Here is a 16,510-nt window from a genome sequence, read left to right on the forward strand (position 1 = left end):
TTCCTCCCCTCTCCAGGCTGAGCCCCACTGTGAGCTTTTGGCTGCAGGGCTGTGTTTGTGGCTTGTCTCAGCTTTTCTCTCTTCTTGCATTCCCCATTTGTTCCCACTTACCCACCTTTAGAAGTTTCAGTGAGTGATCTCTCAGGTGAGTTTGTGTGTTGAGCAGAGAATCCTTTGTTGAGTTATAGCTCTTCAAAATGTTGAAACTTCAAAGGGAGAGATCAAAGGTATCTCTCTGACCAGCATTCCTCTGACATCACTATGAATCAATATCTTAAACTACTATGAAGGACTTGTTTGTAATTAGAACAATTTACATTGCTGAAGGAATGCTATTCTGTGGACTGGTCAAATGCCTATTCTCATAGGCATTTGGAGGTGAGGTCTTGAATTTGGAGCAGTGAGATTTTGTAAATGAAGGGGTAGTAATTAGGCAAAAATATCATATGCTCACACCCAATGTTATTATTGTTTTGTTGTCTAGGGAAAATAAGGAGCCCCTGGTACATAATATTATAAATAAATATCTCAATGTCTGTTATATATATATTAATTAATAACAATAGTTGAGCTAAACTAAACATGTCTTTACTACTTCATGTCCTTTGTGGCCCTGCTTTCTCATCTTCACATTGAATTTTGGGATTCTGCATAGACCTCATAGTGAACTCATCATACTTCAGAACCACAAGCTTGAAATGTACTCAAGTATGTTTTCTAGAACTTCTAATTATACATTCTGATATAAAACACTCTGATTCTTTTTCCTTATCACAAAGTAATTCATCAAATAAAAATCATTTATTAAATAAAGACTAGATACTGAATTCTCTTTTTATTTTAATTTCAACATAAATTTTTAATAACTTTATTAAAATAGATTTGCTTATTTAAAAATATTCAAAGCTACTTATTTGTATACATTCATTACATGGAAATCATTCAGTCAGGAAATATTTATTGAATACTTTTCATGTATAGCATATGGTGTCAGCTGATGGTGATTATTATCAAGTGAGCAAATATTTATTGCAAAGTATCACTTGGCATAATTATCAAGGTTTTTAACTTTTTATTCAGTTCCTACTGACAGTGGATACATTTTAATTGTGACAGATCAGTCATAATACAAGTTATGAATTGATTATACACATCTATTTTCTGAATCCAAAATTCATTTCCATATCCCACAAATATGTTTCATCAACTTTCTGTCATTCTGTAAAACCATAAGCATAGGGATTTTGATTTTGCTTTCATTTCTTTTTTGCCTCTGAGGTACTTTGCTTTATTTCTGTACACTTTCATAATTCATATTAATCACATTCCTTAAATAAAGGTTTATTTTATTCTTAGAACTTTTATTTTGAGTTGTGGCAAGCAAAGAGATGGGCCATTAAGAAAATGGCATTCTCTGTAAAAGTAATAGTGCTTTTATGGTCATGTCAACATCCCATCAGTTTATTAGTGGGTATGGTTTTGAGTCTGAAGTTCTCATCTTCTGTTTGCTATTGTTTCCCAAATCACCTTGCTGAAATATAGCTTGATTGTTGAGTTGACTTCAGTTAATTATTTTTCTTGTTTGTTTAATATATATATTCATCTGCTGTTACTAGTATAATCTCAAAGCTGCTATAAATAAATATGACTAAAGCTAAATTTATAAATTAAAAGAATAATGGCACTTAAGCTATTTTTGCTTTTTCTGTCCAATGGTCCAAAAAACAGAGAAGTTGCTATGTTAAAAGTGTTTTTGCCAATGAAGAATTTTACATTTGGAGCTAAATGGATTGCTTAAATGTAGAGTCATCTAAGATTTTTCATCAAGTAGAAAGGTAGATTTCGTAAATAAAGGAATGGGGATCTTAATTCTAGTTTCTAGAAAATGAGATTTTTCCAAGTGACATGTTGATATGATTTTTTTCTCAACATGTCTGTTAGAAATTTCCAGGGAGCCTGGATCCCACTGGGTGGTTTTGAAAAATTTGTCAGATTAGTTAAAATGTTCAGTAATATAGTGATATTAGTTAACTAAATTGCTTTTTTAATGAGGGCATATGACATTGGGTTTTAAAATGATAGCCTAAGGACTTTTAGAGATATGTAGATTAGGAGATTCAACAAATAAAAACTAGCTAGGGTATAAAAATTCTTTACAAAGCAATTATGAAACATCTTTGTAGTTTGAATTTCTTATAACAACTCTCCACGTGGTCAAGGCTAAGATTGTATGACAAATGTTCTTTGCCCAAGGTCATGGTCTAAATGATAAACATAAAAGTACAGACTGCTTCTCTCTGTCTTTAGATGCCGTAGCTGTGTTCAATTTCTCACCTCCAGATTCAGCCTAACTTCAAATTTTGGATGCAATCTAATTTCTAGTTAGAGAAATTTTAAAGAACCTTCAGTTATCAGTTCATCCAGAAGTCAGGATTTTTCTTCATCCTTTAGGACTAAACTTCTGCTTTATGCAGTACTTTCGTTTCAGTTCATGAGTATCTGTATTATTCTAATATGTATAAATAGATGTTTTGGTTCTTAACAGTTTCCTTAATTTTTCAAGACCTCTAATGCTGACGGTCACCTCAGTCTCTGCAGTTCATGTGACTACAGTCCTGATTCATATTCCTCGATCACGCTGACACCTTAGCCAAGCTTACTGTCTACTGCTATTTTTACTGTTCTTCCTACTTGATGAGACAGACAGCTGTATCTGCTGGGCCACTGTGCTGCTGCTACCTGTCTACCTATCTGACCTTCTTGCACTGCCTATAATAGAAACCCACTCTGATTGCTTTTGGTCTCCCCACCTAATTAGCCCTGTTTAAGTGCTAATTCTTGCATTGACAAGAGTGGACTGTTAGTCATTTTGCTTTTAGCTTTTACTCTTCATTCTATTTTTTTTCTAACTTTGGAAACTTGCTTTGTCATGTATAGGTGGGAATATTAAGCAAGAGATAAATAATAGGCCCTGGCTTGGGGGCTTAGTGGTAGAGTGTCAGCCCCTGCATGTGGATATCCAGGTTTGATTCTGGTCAGGGCACACAGGAGAAGCAACCATCTGCTTCTTCAACCCTCCCCCTCCCCTTCTCTCTATTTTTCATCTCCTGCAGCCATGGCTTGATTGGTTCCAGCAAGTTGGTCTTGGAGTGCTGAGGATGGCTCTGTGGCCTCTGCCTCAGGTGCTAAAAAATGGCCTCAGATGGGCAGAGCATCATCCCCTAGTAGGCTTGCTGGGTGGTTCCCAGTTGGGGCACATGTGGGAGTCTGTATCTCTGCCTCCCTTCCTCACACTAAAAAAAGATAAATGACAGTTTTATTTGGCTGGGACAACCCCATCTCCTTGCATAGCTACTTCACCAGGTGATTGTGATAATATGATAGATTATGCTTATATAACCCTCAATATGTAGCAGATTCTTTTCAAAGTACTTTTCAGGCATGAATGCACATAGTAAAATGTACCATCAGAGAGGCTAGGTAACATCACATTTTAAGTGTATAAGGATAGTCAGATCTCTTAGCATTCACTAAGTGGTTCATCAGTTAAGCCTCTCTTCACGTTTCAACACCACCAGCATTCAGCATCAGGAGAAAAGGCAAATGTCACAATTGGCACACATTCTGCAGAGCAAATATGAAGAAGGAAATGTATACATCTCTACTTAACTATATGAAAGTACAAAGATGAAAGTAAATGTTCAAATATGAAAGGGAATCTGGGATGTTAGTATGTGGTAATACCCATGGATTAAAATAAACAAACAAAACCCAGGATATTAGAAAGCTGAAAACATAAGCACCTCTCCTGTCAGGGTAAAAAGGGGGAAACAAATATATTCTCTATAATGAGCTATGTATAATATATTTACATATTAAGCTGATCACATCTCATCTCATTTTCTTCAGTTTTCAAAAGCATTTTGAATGAGTGTTTACTGATGATTTTGCACAATATTAGTAATGAGTATAACAAAAATACTGGGACTTAACAACTATACCCTCATGGAGCCTAAATTCTGTTTCTGTTGGGTGATATGAATGAGGAAACAGGCGATGACAACACAGAGTGACAAGTGCAGTAGCACACATTGGGCTTTGGAGTCGGACATTCCTGCATTTAAATTCCAGCTCCACTACATACTAACTGGGTTACTTACTTTGGACATATGCTTACTCTCTTCTAACCTCACTGTCTATAAAATGGTAATAATTAATGTATCTGAAATAGGTTGTGCAGATTATATAAGTCCAAAATTTATCCTACTAGACTTACCCTGATATCTCTAATTTGCCTGGTATTAGGAAGGGGAGATGATTAATAAACTATGTAATGCAACATCTTATACAACATTCTAAAATCTTAAAGTCTCTGGAAAATGGAATATTTGGGGATATATATTATTACAAAACTTCACAGAAAGAATTGCAGGAGGAGGGGAGAGAGGGGATAGAAAAGATGAAAAATCAGCTTGGACATATGGAGCCTGAAGCACCTCTGAACCATGATATTGAAAGGTCTACTCGGTTTTGGATATAAGAATTTGGGATGTATCGTATATACAGGGCTGGGAAATTTTGAATGGGAATGATGAATATATTTATGGTAATTACAACTAGAGTCATAGGTGATATCACTCGGGGAGAGTGTTCAGAGAATGGAGAGGACAGGACCTTGCAGACTACCGACATCTAAAATACAAGCCAGGAGGAGGAGCATATAAAGAAGACTGAGAAGGAGAACATATTCGAGATTTTTAAAAAGGCCATGTAAGTGTAATGTCAAAAACCAGTGGGAAATGATGCTTGGAACATTAGTGGATCCCAGTGTCACACGCCAATGAAATTTTCATTTAGATAGGAACTGAAACATAAGATAGGGACTGTGCTGGTATGAGAGTTTCTAATTGCGGCATGAAGTAAATATTAAAGCCAACTACTGTGAGTAAGAGGGAAACAGAATTAGGTATTAGTGGTAGACACATGCAAGGCTTTCCAGTGTTTCTTACAAAGATGTTTCTGGCTTGAACTATGGGAAAACCTCAGAAAGTCTGGGATTAACAATAACACTACTAATGCAGATTATCTCATTGCTTTTTAACATAGTCAAGCTTTTTCAAGAGATGAGTACTAATCCCAGCTGTCACCTTGGAAGCCTTTACCCAATTCTGATGCTATTCTCATACAACACAGTTTTGGGGAAAGAGGTTTCTTTCTTTCTTTTTTTCTTTTAGTTAAAATAATAAGGTAATTCAATTTTGTCAGAAGTTTTTATTAAAATATAAAAAAAATTAATGCAGATTATCTCATAAGGGTTATTCAATTTCTGTTTCACTGTATCTATTTGGCTAGTTTGCCATTTTATGTTCACTAAAGATTTTTACAACTTATTTTCCCTACTGAATTTAATTGTTTATCTCTGCGAAGTTTTCTGATTTAACTGTCATTTCAAAGCATTTAAACTCAATAATTTTGTCAATCTCTAGGTTTAAAAGTATTCCAATAGCACTAAAAATAACTGATGATATATTCAATTGTTATAGTTTAATTTTTTTCCTTTTAAGTGATGTTTTATAAAATGCTGTATAAATTTAGAACATTAGTATTATGATTTGTTTAATTTTGGAAGCTTTAGGTAATCTCTGTGAATATAATATTGGGTATTTATTGCTTTTTAACAATCATAGTCAAGCTTTTTCAAGAGATGAGTACTAATCCCAGCTGTCACCTTGGGAGCCTTTACCCAATTCTGATGCTATTCTCATACAACACAGTTTTGGGGGAAGAGGTTTCTTTCTTTCTTTTTTTCTTTTAGTTAAAATAATAAGGTAATTCAATTTTGTCAGAAGTTTTTATTAAAATATAATAGTATAGTTAAGTCAGATAAACTGGTTGAAACTTTTTGATGTTAAACCCATTGGAGTATTAGCTGGTTATTTATTTGTTTGCCAAAAATCATTGAATGCTTGTCATATGTCAGGATTGGATTCACTGATGAATTGTTATCACATGTTGACAAAATCTTCCCTCCCTCTTCTTCCTTCTTTAGTACATTTATTTGAATATTTCTTTCCAGGTGCTAAGGATAAGGAAGTGAAAAAGCACACAAAAAAGCCTTGTCAGCATGGAGCTTACATTCTAGAAATGGAGCTTACCTTACAGACCATGTAAATAAAAAGATAGTAAATATTTTATATTTTTGACTTTACAAATGATATAGTCTTCGTTACAACAACTCAATTTTGCCATTGTAATGAGGAAGCAGCTGTGGACAAGGCATAAAGAAATGGGCATGTCTGGTTTCCAGTAAAATTTTATTTGCACACTGAAGTTTGAGTTTCATATAAATTGCATGATGAGAACATCTTATTTTTTTCTCCAACCATGAAAATTGTAAAAATCATTCTTAGTTTGCAGGCTGTACAAATACAGGCAGGCTAGCTTTGGCCTAAAGTTTGTAGGTCTGATTCTGTTCCAGAGGTTCAGACTAATAGAGACATCAGACATAAACATTAACTGGCTGAATTAAAAGCAGTTAATGTATTTAAAGGATTTAAAACTAGTCAGTGCAACCAGCTCATAAAGCAGAGAGATTCCCCAATTCTTCATGAGAGCCATGGAAGTGCAAGCTATTGGGCCATGGACAGTCTTAGACATTAATGTCTGAGTGAGAGAAGGTCTCAACAGAGCTGGAAGGTCAGTTGTCCCTTCCTATGTCAGACTTATATTCATATAGCATTTCTGTATGTAGCCTAGTCTGGTTATATTCTGAGAACACTCCATCTGAGCCAGGACCCTATCATCAATCTTCATATTATACAATATTTAATGTCTCCTCTACTCAGGTATGGTCACCTTTCACCTCTCTCAGCCTACCCACGTGAACACAGCCTGGCGCAGGTACTTATCTCAAAGGGGAATGCAGAATTAGAGTGAGTGTCAGGCACCCAGATGTCCCTGAGAGGAAGCTATCAGGCCTGAAGACCAGCTGCAAGACCTTGCCTACATATTTTAATACTATACTTTTCATCTGATCACAATGTTATTGCGTTTTACTGTTGAAGTTCTGAAGTCACTATTGCTTTGGGATCCAAGGCCAGCTCAGCCTGTACTAGCTATGATACTAGGCCATGTATTGACACTTTCTCAGCCCTGCTTCCTCATTTGTAACATGAGGTAATACTGAAACATAATGTGTAAGGCTGTTGCATTAAATGAAATAGTCATCATCATCCTTACCAAGTATATAATAAAGTTTCTTCTATTTTTAAAACAAATAAGTAAAAATTGACTTTTAACTATCATGATTATAAAAAATAAGAGGGAAATTAAGGGGTTTTTTTCCTAGTAGAGTTCTAGCTACTGTTTTTAAAACTGGATGAATATTGTTAGAAAAAGGAAAGAATTTTCTTCAGAAAAAAACAACTTAAAATCTTAAGAAATCAGGCCCTGGCTGGTTGGCTCAGTGGTAGAGCGTCGGCCTCGCGTGCAGAGGTCCCGGGTTCGATTCCCGGCCAGGGCACACAGGAGAAGCGCCCATCTGCTTCTCCAACCCTCCCCCTCTCCTTCCTCTCTGTCTCTCTCTTCCCCTCCTGCAATCGAAGCTCCATTGGAGCAAAGATTGCCCAGGCGCTGGGGATGGCTCCTTGGCCTCTGCCCCAGGTGCTAGAGTGGCTCTGGTCGCAACAGAGCGACGCCCTGGAGGGGCAGAGCATTGCCCGCTGGTGGGCAGAGCGTTGTCCCCTGGTGGGCGTGCCGGGTGGATCCCGGTCGGGCGCATGTGGGAGTCTGACTGTCTCTCCCCGTTTCCAGCTTAAAAAGAAAAGAAAAAAAAATCTTAAGAAATCATGTAGAGTATTATGGATACAAGGGGTAATTAAATATGAGCTGTATTATTTGAGATAATACAGTCAACTATTAAACTTTTAAAATATTTAATTTGTGAAAGGTTAACTACTTTTACTATGTCAACTACATTTTTTTATATATATTTTTCTGAAGCTGGAAACGGGGAGAGACAGTCAGACAGACTCCCGCAAGTGCCCGACCGGGATCCACCCGTCACGCCCACCAGGGGCGACGCTCTGCCCACCAGGGGGCGATGCTCTGCCCCTCCGGGGCATCGCTCTGCCGCGACCAGAGTCACTCCAGTGCCTGGGGCAGAGGTCAAGGAGCCATCCCCAGCACCCGGGGCCATCTTTGCTCCAATGGAACCTTGGCTGCGGGAGGGGAAGAGAGAGACAGAGAGGAAGGAAGGGGCGGGGTGGAGAAGCAAATGGGCACTTCTCCTATGTGCCCTGGCCGGGAATCGAACCCGGGTCCCCCGCACGCCAGGCCGACGCTCTATGTCAACTACATTTTTAAGTGAAGGGTTCTTAATTCTTTTGAAAACATGCCCAAGACATATTCATTTGTTAATATATAATGTGGTGTGTTGTGGGCTGCAACTTCCATACAATGAGTACAAATCTCTATACTGCATCTTAATGTGAAGGCTCACCACAGCCACTGTTGACCGCAGCTCCTAAAATTAGAATATGCTCTTTTCTATTTTCTTTCCTTTGTATTAGAATTTGCCTTGGTCTGACACCAATAAGAGGCTTTTTATTTACTTGCTGTTGCTGGGACAGATTTTAATTGGTTCCATGGCTCTTAGTCAGGTATCACTTTATTTTTTAACAAATGATCCAGACCTATGGGAGGCATGCTGTAATTTATCTGTGTAATTGGGAATGACACATGCCCCCCAAAATTGCACAATAGAAAGAAGGTTGTACTGATTGTTGTAAGAATGATATGATACTGGTTTACCCTTATGGGTTTTGTGCTCTGGAATTTCTTTCCAACTGAGAGAAACAAGGCTAAGGGATCACTGTACATTCTTTTTCCAATCTATTTTATACCCAGCAGCATGTATTTATGTATGTGCCTTAATATAAGTGTGTGTATATAATTAGAACTTTTTGTCCATGAAACTTACTTTTTTGTTCAAATTGCATTCATTCATATATGTCCATCAAATCTGCCACTAACCATTCAGTGAGTTCTTTCTCTTGGCCTCAATTTTCTCATGGGTGAGATAAAGCAATATCTTGAAAGGGGTTATTGGAAAGATTTACTGAGATAATATGTGTAAAATGCCTAGTTCTGTGCCATTTTAAGTGAGTAGGTGTTTAATAACTGCTCAATTTCTTACCTCCTGTCTTTCCTATGCCTTTATTTCTACCTTCAGGCTCACATCACACTTTAACTACCATCAGGTCTCTTCTTTCGTTCCTAGAATCACCATGTAATGTATTTTCATTTTAATCAAAAGCAGACAAATAAGCTAAATATGACAATACTGCTTCAGGGATTTTCAAGTTCTAATATGACAAGCTAAATTAGGCATTAACCTACACAGAATAATCTAATCATAAAATGAACATGAATCTCCAGGCCTTTAATGTGTTTATGATTGAAAATAATAGTCTAGATGTCATGTATATTAATGGGTAAGAGTTTTGATAAAATGACATACAACCTCAAATAATTTTCTCCTGGGTACCTGTGAAGATGGACTACCATTTTTACATAACACCGTCATGTGGAGAACCTTATGCTGTGCTCTCTGCTGAGCCGTCAAGTACATTTATCCGCACTGACATTTTTCATACAGTAAGATGGTCTTAGTTACAATCACTCAGTCCTTCAAAAATATGGTTCTTGTTGCTCTGTTGTCTCTGACTCTGCTGATTGATAGGCCCTGTAGACTTTTCTTTATCTTCCAGGCCTTTATGCTACTGAATCTATTTTATCACTTAATGTTTAGAATTATTTAAATCTAATGCAAATGAGATTGATCTCACATAGGCAGGGCTATTGGGCATGGCTGTTGCTTTTCTTGACTTTATTTTTTTTTTTTTTTTTTTTTTTTTTTACAGAGGCAGAGATAGACAGGGACAGACAGACAGGAACGGAGAGAGATGAGAAGCATCAATCATCAGTTTCTCGTTGCGCGTTGCGACTTCTTAGTTGTTCATTGATTGCTTTCTCACATGTGCCTTGACCGCGGGCCTTCAGCAGACCGAGTAACCCCCTGCTGGAGCCAGCGACCTTGGGTCTAAGCTGGTGAGCTCTTTGCTCAAGCCAGATGAGCCCGCGCTCAAGCTGGCGACCTCGGGGTCTCGAACCTGGGTCCTTCTGCATCCCAGTCCGACACTCTATCCACTGCGCCACCACCTGGTCAGGCGCTTTTCTTGACTTTAGTTTGCTTTGAGGCTTTTGCTATATTAGATCCCAAAGTTGGTCTTTAGTTGCCAGAGGACAGACAATATGTGCTTAAAAATATGTAATAATGAAATTTTATAGTTAGACATTTCTGGGGAGTCTTCTCCAGGCCAATATCAGGTCTGGGACTAAAAGTTTAATGCAACAGAAATGTCGACAGTCAGAGTGATTCATGTTCAGTGTTTCTACAACAGCTGTAAGAGGTCTTCTGTTATACTGTGCAAGAAAGAAGTCCTGATCTCTCTACTTAATTACATTATGCCTGATTAGCTTATTTTAGTGGGAAGAAAGGGCTTCACTGAATACAAACATAAACCATAGTTTGTCTAATGGGAAGATTTCTAAGTGAAATATAAATTTTTCTGCTCTCTTTAAAAAAATTGAATTAACTGACATATTGAAAATAGACATCTGTTATGTTGGCCTGCCCTACACTCATGTCTCTTTCTTCTATATCTGTATATATACATACATATATAATTCCATTGTAATTTATTTATTCACTTTTGACTATATCTATGTTTTTTCATTTTAGTTTATTGTGGTAACACAGAATATGATCTTCCCTCTTTTACAGAGAGAAACAGAGAGAGATAGAGATAGACAGGAAGGGAGAGGGGTGAGAAGCATCAACTCATAGTTGTGACACTTCTTTTAGTTGTTCATTGATTGTTTTTTATATAAGCCTTGACCTTGGGTCTCAAGTCAGCAACCTTTGGGCTCAAGCCAGAGACTATGGGGTCATGTCTATGATTTTATACTCAAGCCAGAGACACTGTGCCTAAGCGGGTGAGCCCATGTGCAAGCCGGTGACCTCAGGGTTTCGAACCTGGGTCCTTAGCATCCCAGCTCGATGCTCTATCTACTGCACCACCACCTTGTTAGGCAAGATTATCCTCTTAACATATTTTTAAGTATACAGTACAGTATTGTTAACTATAGACACAATGTTGTACAGAAGGTTGTAGAACTTATTTATTGTGCATTACTGTAACATTATACTGTTGATTAGCCACCCCCCATATGCCCATTGCCCTATTCCTGGCAATCATCATTCTACTTTCAGCTTCTATGAGTTTGACTATGTTAGATACCTCATATAAGTGAAATCAAAAAGTATTTGCCCTTCTTTCACTGGCTTATTTCACTCAACATACTATCCTCATGTTTTATCTGTGTTGCCACAAATGGTACACTTTCCTTTTTTTAAGGCTAAATAATATTCCATTTAAAATTTATACAACAATTGCTTTATCCATTGATTCACTGAGTGACATTTAGGTTGTTTCCACATCTATACTACTGTGAATAATGCTGCAGTGAACTTGGGAATGCTGATATCACCTTGAGATTAGAATGGCTATTAGCAAAGAAGCAAGACAATAAGTGTTTGTGAGGATGAGCAGAAATTGAAACTGTTGTACACTATTGGTAGAAATGTCAAATTATATAGCTGCTATAAAAATTGGTACAGAGGTTTTTTTAAAAATTTAAGAATAGAACTACCATATGATCCCACAATCTCATGTCCCTTTCATCTGATAACAACACATTTGTTTTGGTCCATGTGGTTCAGATGAGATTAACCTCAATTTAGGAGTAAGTACATGATGAACCTTATGTTCTTTTGACTCAGCTACAGGGAGACACAGTAGAGGTAGGGAGATAAATTCTGGGATTTCTTCTCAAGAATTAATGGACTCTGAAGTTCTCTTTCCATGGCTATGTCTGACAGAGTAGAATGAAAGCCTGTGGTGGCTGACTGCCATTTTGCCATTAGTAACAGAGAACCTGCTTGAGAATGGAATGAACAGAGAAGAAAGCAGGACATATTTGAACCTGTGGATCATCCCATGCCTGGTATTTTCCCATATAACTAAGCATTTTCTCTAACACTTAATTGGGAAGGGTTGTTTTATTGTATTGGTGTGCCATGATTTATTATTTGTCTATTATTTAATATTTTGTCTAAAATGAACAACCATGTATTTAAGACTTTTCATATGGTAGGCAATACATTTAATATGCAGGGTGGGGCAAAATTAGGTTTGCCCCTTATAATACAGTTGTTCATATGGAAAATAATACAATAATTATTAAATAATAATACAAGAATAAACTGTTACACATACTCAGAACTGTAAACTTACTTTTGACAAACCTTCTATTCATTTTGTTAGCATGGGATTGCCGATTTAGGTTTTTTATATTTTTCTCTTGTTTAAAATATTCATAAACTTCTACAAAAAAAAGTTTAAATCTAGATTGAGTGAATTATGTTACTTAGCCATGTAAAAAATAGAAATCATTTCTAACACGCTATTAAAACTATTTCGAGAAAGCTAATGTGTTACACAGCAGCATATGAGCTAGATGGGATCTTCAAGCATCTGTGTCTGCTGTGAAATGGTTTTGTCCTTTGAGATTGTACTTGGAGCAGTAGGCAGCCTGAGTATGAGTGGTTCAGGTATGAGTCATATGCTCCTGTAATGGGGAGAGTGAAGGAGAGCTGGCTAGCCATGTCTGGATCCTCCCCTTGGGTCACTGTATCCCTCTCCCCCCAAGAATGGAGACAGGTTAGCGGTTTAACTTAAGGTACATGCATATAGTAGTCACCACCTCTTCCTACCCACCATCAATATACAAATTCCTAAAGTAATAGGAGTTAAACTTCTCCCCACTGTTCTTGTGAGTTCCACTAACGTGTCAACTGAAGATCATTGGTATCAGTTCAACACTAACAGAAATACCCAAGTTGGGGTTTGGTGAGGAAGAAAAATTTATTCAGTGCCAACAGCTCAATTTTGAAATTGTGGTTCAGCACAGCTGTGAAAAACATCATAGCTGTTAGGAGGCCCTGGGAGTGGTGGCCCTGGGGCCAGGCCCATTGCTGGCTAGACAGCTCTGCTGTGCTCCATGCTGGTCTGCTCTTTCACCCTGTGCTTGTCTGCTCCACTCTGCTCCCAACAGACATCAACAGAGTTTCAGCTCTAGCCTGAGAACAGTCTTCAGTCTTAGGTGAAAAGGGAAAGTGTGCGATCTCATAGAAGTCCCTTCATCTGTTCCCTGATTGGTTCATCCTCATACAAATCTTTATAGTTTGACTTGTCCAAGAGGCATTGTCCTGACTGGTCAGAATGGAGCTGCTCTGATTGGTCACTGAGGAAGCTGATGGGATAACTACACAGCTCTGATCGAATGTGCAACTTCAGTCCTATTAGTTGAAATAGAATTCCAGGAACTCCTTCCTGTATAAGGGCTGGCTCAGATGGCAGACATGCAGTGCAGGCTGGCAGTTCAGTACAGACTTCTCCCTGAAGTGCAGTTTGCACTAGAGGCCCCTCTGTGCAATAAATAGATGCTACACTATGTTTTTTAAACTTGAACCCAGTTAAGTTGCCAAGACACCTTCTTAGTAGGTATCTCCTTTCTCAGGGTCCATGCATGTTAGGATGTTGACCTGTTTCTCAGAGAGTCTTTTCTGTGATTCTCCTTTCTACCACTCAGCTTGTCTCTCTTCTCCAAAGCTCAGAGCTCTTGGCTCTCTGATGTATGCTCTCCTTTCTCTTCCCACTTGAAGTACTTACTTATTAAGCCAAACGGCACCACACTCTTTCCTCCTAATTGGAGTGGTAGTGCTAATTACATTTATATAAGTACAGGCTATTTGTTCATTAATTAAGGAAAGAGACACAGACCTCAGTAAATCCTGGTAAAATTCCTGAACTTTAAGGATTGAGAAACAATACACAAGTTTGTAAACTGAAAGAATGCTTTTACACAATAAAAAAGGATTATAGAATTGTGATTCTTATCTGTCACATCAAAGTTTGAAAGCTCTAGATTATGGAGAGAAAAGTGCTGTATTGCAAAAGTCCGATACTCAGCACAAGTATGATTTACTTGTTAGTTTAATGGTTGATAGGATAAAGTATTGTAGAATACAGTGATTCAGAGAGTATATCCTCAGTGTATCTTTTGAGAGATAATTACTTAAGAATATACTTGCTTACTAAAGAAATAATAATGTATCAGATCAGACTCTAAAGTCAGAATAAAAAGGATGACATGTGAGTGCACAGTGGTAAATAATCAGACTTGACCTATTTATCTATCTATCTATCATCTATCTATCTATCTATCTATCATCTATTTATCTAATCTATCTACCTAAATAGATACTTATTTCTATATCATCTATCTCTATATATATTCCTAATAGGATAAATGATATGTATTGTTAGACTGCTAAGTGTTAAATTATTGAAAAAATACATGAAAAGGAAGCTTTTAATAATCTATAACTAAATTTACTATATTGTTTAAACCAAATGTGAGAGTTGTGTAGTGAGCTCTGGGATTTGGGGGATGAGCAAGGGAAAATATATTATCATCACATGGCAGTAGTCAGAGCAAGCTTCATTTGGGTGGCAATTTGACAGGTTTACAGCCAAAGAAAGTCCCTCAGAGTATGAGACTTTTTAAAGGCAGTGGTTTAGGACATCACCAGAGAAAGAAGAGGACAAGGCAGGTATTAGAGGAGAGAGGAATTATATGTTCAGGTGGTGTCACACAGGAGGATAACAGGATGAAATCCAAAGCAAGCAGTAGCCCGGGGTTTTCTGTTCTTTGAGACATCTGTCTTATCTATGACTAGCAGATATTTGATAAAGTTTCACAGCTATGCATCATAGGCATGCTATAAATGGTTAAAAATCTGTATATTTGACTTATATTTTAAAGAATTTGATGTGTAAAAATTTGAGTAAGGGTATTGGTAGGTTTTTGAGCTAATAGTATCAACCTTCTGTACAGAAGTAAAAAATAAAGGGTCAATATACCAGGGCCATCATTGGCTCATTTATATAGCAAGCTAGGAATAGGGAGTACATACTTTAAATATCTAATCTTGGGTGGGGAGAAAGAATGAGCAAGGATAGTATTATAAATATTTTATGGAATTGGATATAGGAAGCAATGTGGAAATATATTGTTCTAATGGATAACAAGTATCATGCTTTTTCATAATTGAGAAGTATTTCATTGTAAGTGGTAGCAAAGGGAAAGCAAACTAAATAAATAAACTAATGGAGAACTGGAGTGGAATTTCCAAATGAACAAGGAGCAAAAAAGTGAGCAGGAAAGAAAGAATGATTAGCAGTTTTATTAGTTCAGCAAACTATTAGAAGGGAAAAAATCTAAAAGGAAACATAAAACAAAACAGTTAAATAGGCCATTATGTCAATTGTTACACTAAATGTGAACAGGCTGATTTTAGTCTCCTATGAAAAGGTAGAGACTGTCAAAAATCTACCCCTATTATATGCCAATTATGAAAACCACAAGTATAGTGATGTTATTTTTAGACTGAATGATCCAAAAGCACTGATATATATATATATATACATATATATATATGACATCTTTTAACTGATCTAAAAATATAAGCAGACCAAAACACAATTATACTTGGAGATTTAAACACACCATTGATAGCTTTAGATAGATCATCAAAACAGAAAGTCAATAAAGAAATATTGGCCTTAAATGACACACCGGACCAAATGCACATAATAGACATTTACAGGATATTTCATTACAAAACATAAGATTATACATTCTTCTCCAGTGTACATGGAACATTCTCAAGGATAGATCATATGTTGGGCCACAAAACTAACATCAATAAATTCAGGAAGATTGAAATTATAACAAGCATATTTTCTAATTATAAGACTTTTAAATTAGAATTCAGTGGCAAAAAAAGAAGTAAAGAAATCTACAAAAATGTGGAAATTAAACAACATACTTCTATGAAATGGCTGGGTCAAGAAGAAATGAAGAAAGAGATCAGAAGATATATACAGACAAATGAAAATAACAACATAACATATCAAAATTTCAAAATTTCTGGGATGCAGCATAAGCAATAATAAGAGGAAAGTTATATCATTACTGGCTTATATCAAGAAATAAGAGAGATCTCACGTAAACAACTAACACCACACATTAAGGAAATAAAAAAATAAAAAGAACAAAGGCAACTCAAAGCCAGTAGAAAGGGAATAGTAAAAATTAGAGCTGAACTAAATAAAATAGAAAATCAAAAAGAAAACTATAGAAGAAATTAATACAATGAAGAGCTGGTTCTTTGAAAAAATACTCTTGCTAGTCTCACTAAGGAAAAATGACAAAGGACCCATATAAAGAAAATACAAACTGAAAGAGGAGAAATTACCAC

The 16,510-nt window shown here is 36.7% G+C and overlaps 1 protein-coding gene and 1 non-coding gene across 2 annotated transcripts in view; one reads left to right on the top strand and one right to left on the bottom strand.

Moving 5' to 3' along the window:
* The window catches only part of GPC5 (glypican 5), a 1,883,811-nt gene that overhangs the window by 1,658,741 nt on the left and 208,560 nt on the right, over positions 1-16,510 (bottom strand). The window lies entirely within an intron of this gene.
* On the top strand, positions 7,447-7,522 carry TRNAA-CGC (transfer RNA alanine (anticodon CGC)). The gene has a single exon. It is a non-coding gene; the product is annotated as a tRNA-Ala (tRNA).

The sequence above is a fragment of the Saccopteryx bilineata genome, chromosome 6 (genome assembly GCF_036850765.1).
Source record: "Saccopteryx bilineata isolate mSacBil1 chromosome 6, mSacBil1_pri_phased_curated, whole genome shotgun sequence".
Taxonomy (NCBI): Eukaryota; Metazoa; Chordata; class Mammalia; order Chiroptera; family Emballonuridae; genus Saccopteryx; species Saccopteryx bilineata.